Source organism: Apium graveolens, chromosome 6 (assembly GCF_009905375.1).
Source record: "Apium graveolens cultivar Ventura chromosome 6, ASM990537v1, whole genome shotgun sequence".
NCBI lineage: Eukaryota > Viridiplantae > Streptophyta > Magnoliopsida > Apiales > Apiaceae > Apium > Apium graveolens.
Window position 1 is genome coordinate 29,510,997 of NC_133652.1, and position 5,640 is coordinate 29,516,636.

At 38.8% G+C, this 5,640-nt stretch overlaps 1 non-coding gene across 1 annotated transcript; it reads right to left on the reverse strand.

Moving 5' to 3' along the window:
- Positions 1-2,941: 2,941 nt before the first annotated feature.
- LOC141669285 (small nucleolar RNA R71) lies at positions 2,942-3,048 on the reverse strand. The gene has a single exon (XR_012553572.1). It is a non-coding gene; the product is annotated as a small nucleolar RNA R71 (small nucleolar RNA).
- Positions 3,049-5,640: the final 2,592 nt, after the last annotated feature.

The window sequence follows — 5,640 nt, forward strand, 5'->3', positions numbered from 1 at the left end:
CAAGAAGATGGTCAGAATATATTTTGAAGGCTATAAGAGATTTATTCAGAATCTCTGGTACAAAGACTTCTCATTACAGTCCAATGATTACTGAAGGTGATGGTAGAGAAATTCCTATGCTGAAGAATTCTGCTAAGGTAGAAGTTATTCTGAAAGGAAGATGCTTATGTTATAATGAAAACTCTATACATCCTAAGATTATCAGACTTGGTGATGGACTTGAAAGAACATCCATTCAAACTCTCAGAACAACCATTTATCAAATTGGTGATAGTAATGAAGAAGAACTGATGTAGGTCAAAGCACAGTTAGCTGAAGTTCTGAAGAAAGCTGAAGATAATCTGATAAATGATTTTGTTAAGAATCATTATGGATTCAGATTAATTCAGTGACGTTGGTAAAGCTGGATGTTTTGTAAGTTGTAATTAATAATCTTATTAAACTCTTATTGCATTTGAACTAAAATGTTTTTGACATCATCAAATCTATTAACTTGTACATTCTTGCATAATTACAAGTTGGGGGAGATTGTTGGATATATTTGAGATGTCATGTCTAATATATTTCATGTATAGTTTTCAGATCTTAACTAACAGGAAATATCAGTTCTTACTGAAATCAGGATTTACTGGAAGTCAGGACTTAAGGATATCAGGACTTAGATTATCACAAGATAATATCAGAAGATGGATATCAGAACTTAAGTACTGGAGGACTAACAGTTAAGGAAGGAAGCTGAGTTACAGGAAAGAAGATCGAAACTAATACGAAATAAGATATGCATGGAAAGAGTTCGAGGACTAGAAGAAATATATAAGATATCTGGTTGATATATTTTAGGAGACGGAATTATATTTCATATCAAATAGAAGTTATCTTGTAACTGTGTGTCTATATAAACACAGACATAGGTTTACTCTATAAGAGTTACGATCATCGAGAAGATCATACATTGTAACCTAGCAGCTCTTGTGATATTTGTTCATTACTGAGAGAAAATAGTTCCATTATAACAGAGTTTGTTATATCGAATACATCTATTTTTTGTTACTTGTGCTTTAAATCGATTTGATTGTATTTTACACTGTATTCAACCCCCTTCTACAATGTTATGTGACCTAACACCGAAGTACAGAAATCTAGCGCGCCCGCGCTGATGAAGCGCGTGGTCGCGCCTTGTCGGGATAATAAAATCCTGATTCTATTATAATTCTATTTTCTAGACTCCTGGGTTGATTGGACTGCTATATATTGATAACTCAAGATCATTTTTTAATAAGGAGACTTACCAGAGCACGAGGAGAAGACGACAAGAGACCTACATCACAATTCAACAAAGGCGAAGACGATCTAGTTTATTCTTGTGAATCTTTATTTTGAGTTGTAATCTTGGATGCTCGTTTCTTGTTTTGTTGAACCTATACTCTTGTTTGTACTTGGTTTTAATTATTCGTTATAAAGACTATGTTTTATATACCATGCTTTCATCGGAACCCACGTTGATGATGAGTCCGATTATGGGCTAATCGTTATCGTGGGGTTTTAACGGATTTATTTAGTTAAATTGTTTGATGCCTTAGTATGTGGTGATTGTATGATATCCTAGTGTTGGTAGTGCGTATTCGTCTTATGAGCGTCGCGAACTTATAAGATAGTGTGTTAATTCTTAATGAAGCGAAAGTGAATTTAAGGATTTAGAACTTGCCATGCTATCATAGGTTCATGTATTTGTTATGCATGATTCATAGGTAATTTTAACCATCTTACTTGCCATGTGTAATCAAGATAGATAACTTGTGCTTAAACCGTTATGTTGTCAAATTCTATAGACATATAGGGTCTCAATATAATTGGTGTCTACTCAGCTTCTATCTCTTTTGTGGATGTCTGGTAGTATGGTACTCGTGCAACAAAAGTTGGCATTTATCAGATTCGTGTTATCTGATTAGTGTCATCACCATTGCATGCTAAGGTTAAGAATAATAAAGCTATTGAATGAAGTATTTAATGAAGTTAGAATCTCATGTTTGTCATACTTATTAATTCAATCAATCTTATTCCCGTAGTTGTAATTATTAGTTTAATTCTTAGTTATAAACAACCTCAATTAGTTATCGTCTTAGCATTGAATAATAACCATACATTGTTGCTTAAGTGTGTGAGTTAATTAGTTAACCAATACAGTCTCTGTAGGAATGAACTAGAAAAGATTCTATACTACTTGTGAACTCGTATACTTGCGTGTATTATTAGCGCATATTTAGCGACTAACAAGTTTTTGGCCCCGCTGCCGGGGACTGTAGTGTTAATTGATAGTTTATGTGCTTTTCATCAGTGGTCGTTAAAGTTCATTGACTCGGACATTGTTACTTATCTGTTTCCTTATCTTATTTCAGGTCCTCTAGCGAGGGTGTATGCATACGCGTTCATGTACTCTTAAGAGAACACTGGATAAAGCCGAGGAAGAAGTTGTGGTAGTTCGTAAGGAAGTTTTTGAGGAAGAAAAGAAGGTAGAAGAAGAAGATAAAGTCGAAGAACCAGTTGTAGTAGCGATGGGAGATCAATCAGAAAATCTGAAGGCTTTGATGGACTATTCTCAGCCTAAGATTAATGATATTCAGTCAAGCATCATCAGACCTACCATCAGGGCTAACACTTTTGAGATCATGTCAAGCATGATTCAGATGATATATAACTAGTTCAGTTTGGGGGTTCTCCTACTGAAGACCCCAACATGCACATTAGGGATTTCATCGAGATCTGCGATACTTTCAAATTCAATGATGTGACTGAAGATGCTATCAAGCTACGACTTTTCCCATTTTCTCTAAGGGACAAGGCTAAGTGCTAGTTACACTCTCTACCAGCAGGATCTATCACCACTTGGGAGGATCTCGCGTAAAAGTTTCTCACTAAATTCTTCCCCATGGCGAAGACTGCTGCAATCAGGAATGCTCTTACCCAGTTTGCTCAGCAAATAGGGGAATCTATATTTAAAGCTTGGAATCGATATAAGGAGATGCTAAGGAAGTGCCCACACCATGGCATGCCTGATTGGATGATTATTAATTGCTTCTACAATGGATTGGGTGCTACTTCTAGACCCATGCTTGATGTAGCATCAGGAAGAGCCTTGTGGGCTAAGAGCTACGATGAAGCTTATGAACTTATTGAATTGATGGCTGCTAATAAGTACCAGAATCCTTCCCAGAGACTGACTCAGGGGAAAGTCGCGGAAATTCTGGAGTTGGACGCAGCTACTGTTATCACTGCCAACTTAAGGCTTTGATGATGAAGGTGGACACTTTGGCTACTTATGGAGTAAATTAAATCGCTAGTGTCTGTGAGCTTTGTGCTGGTGCCCATGAGACTGATCAGTGCGCAATTTCTAGTGAATCAGCTCAGTTCGTGAGTAACTTCCAGCGATCGCAGCAACCAGTGCCAGCCACCTATCATCCCAATAACCGCAATCATCCTAATTTCAGTTAGAGCAATGCTCAGAATACGGTTCAACAGCCTTATTAGCAGTACCCAGCTCAATAGTACAACCCCCCGGGTTATCAGCAACCAAATTATGCACCTAGACAGCAACTCCAGCTGCAACAAGCCAAATTAAAAATCTGAATTAAAGGACTTGAAACTTATGTGCAAGAGTCAAGATATTTCTATCAAGACCTTGGAAAATCAAATTGGGCAAATTGCCAATGCCTTGCTAAATCGTCAGCCTAGTACATTACCTAGTGACACTAAAGTTCCAGGAAAGAGGGAAGCTAAGGAGCAGGTAAAGGCAATCACTTTAAGGTCTGGAAAGTTTGCGAATCCTGAACAAACTCAAGAGTTGACTGAAGAAGTTAGGGCTGAGAACGAAGTAATGCAGCAGGACGAAGAAGTGGGACCAAGAAAGACTACTGTTGAGCACACTCCGCCTGAGGGTAATACAGGGGAGAAACATATATATCCTCCACCGCCTTTTCCCAAGCGGCTACAGAAGAAAAAGCTGGACAAGCAATTTGAGAAGTTTCTGGAGGTGTTCAAGAAACTTCATATCAACATACCTTTCGCCGAGGCTCTTGAGTAGATGCCTAGTTATGCAAAGTTTATAAAAGGTATTCTCTCTCCGAAGGTGAAGCTAGATAATTTAGAGACAGTCGCCCTCACGGAGGAATACAGTGCTATGTTGCAACAGAAATTGCCTCTGAAGCTTAAAGATCCAGGAAGCTTCACTATTCCATGTACTATTGAAAAAGTGTCTTTTGACAGATGTTTATGTGACTTGGGAGCTAGCATCGATCTGATGCCCTTGTCAATCTTCAAGCAGTTGGACTTACCCGATCCCAAACCAACTTATATGACCTTACAGTTGGCCGACCGTTCTATTACATATCCGCGGGGTATTGTGGAGGATGTCTTGGTCAAGGTTGATAAACTCATCTTCCCTGCCGATTTCATCATTCTTGATTTAGAGGAGGACAAGAAGATTCCCATAATCTTGGGGAGACCTTTCTTGGCGACTGGTCGTACCTTGATAGATGTACAGAAGGGTGAGCTCACAATGCGAGTTCTGGATCAGGATGTTACTTTTAACGTGTTCAATGCTATGAAATTTCCTACTGATAATGATAAGTGCTTAAAGGTGGAGTTGGTCGATTCGGTGGTCACCTCGGAACTTGATCAATTGCTAAGGTTCGATGCCTTAGAGAAAGCCTTGTTGGGGAATTCAGATAGTGAAGATGACGAAGGGGAAGAACAATTGCAATATTTGAATGCTTCTCTATGGAAAAGGAAAATTGATATGCCTTTTGAATCTCTTGGAATGGAGAAATTGAACAAAACTCCTAAATGCCTCAAGCCTTCTATTGAGGAAGCTCCCACTCTTGAGCTTAAGCCTTTACCTGAACATTTGAGGTATGCATTTTTAGGTGATGCATCTACTCTGCCTATTATTATTGCATCTGACCTTTCAGGTAGTGATGAGGAAAAGCTTTTGAGGATTCTGAGAGAGTTCAAATCAGCAATTGGATGGACTATAGCAGATATCAAGGGAACCAGCCCTTCTTAATGTATGCATAAAATTCTACTAGAGGAAGGTAGCAAACCTATGGTCGAGCAGCAAAGAAGACTTAATCCTATCATGAAGGAAGTAGTGAAGAAAGAAATTCTTAAGTGTCTAGATGCAGAGATCATCTACCCTATCTCTGACAGTTCATGGGTAAGCCCGGTTCAATGTGTGCCAAAGAAAGGTGGAATTATTGTGGTAGCAAATGAGAAGAATGAGCTTAATCCTACAAGGACAGTCACGGGGTGGAGAGTTTGCATGGACTACAGGAAGCTAAACAAATCCACTAGGAAGGATCACTTCCCTTTGCCCTTCATTGATCAAATGCTTGACAGGTTGGCCGGTCATGAGTACTATTGTCTTCTGGATGGCTATTCGGGTTATAATCAGATTTGTATCGCTCTAGAAGATCAGGAGAAAACTACCTTCACTTGTCCATTTGGTACTTTCGCCTTCAGACGAGTTTTTTTTGGTCTATGTGGTGCGCCAACCACATTTCAGAGATGTATGATGGCCATCTTTTCTAACATGATTAGCCAGAATGTGGAGGTGTTCATAGACGACTTCTCAGTCTTTTGCGATTC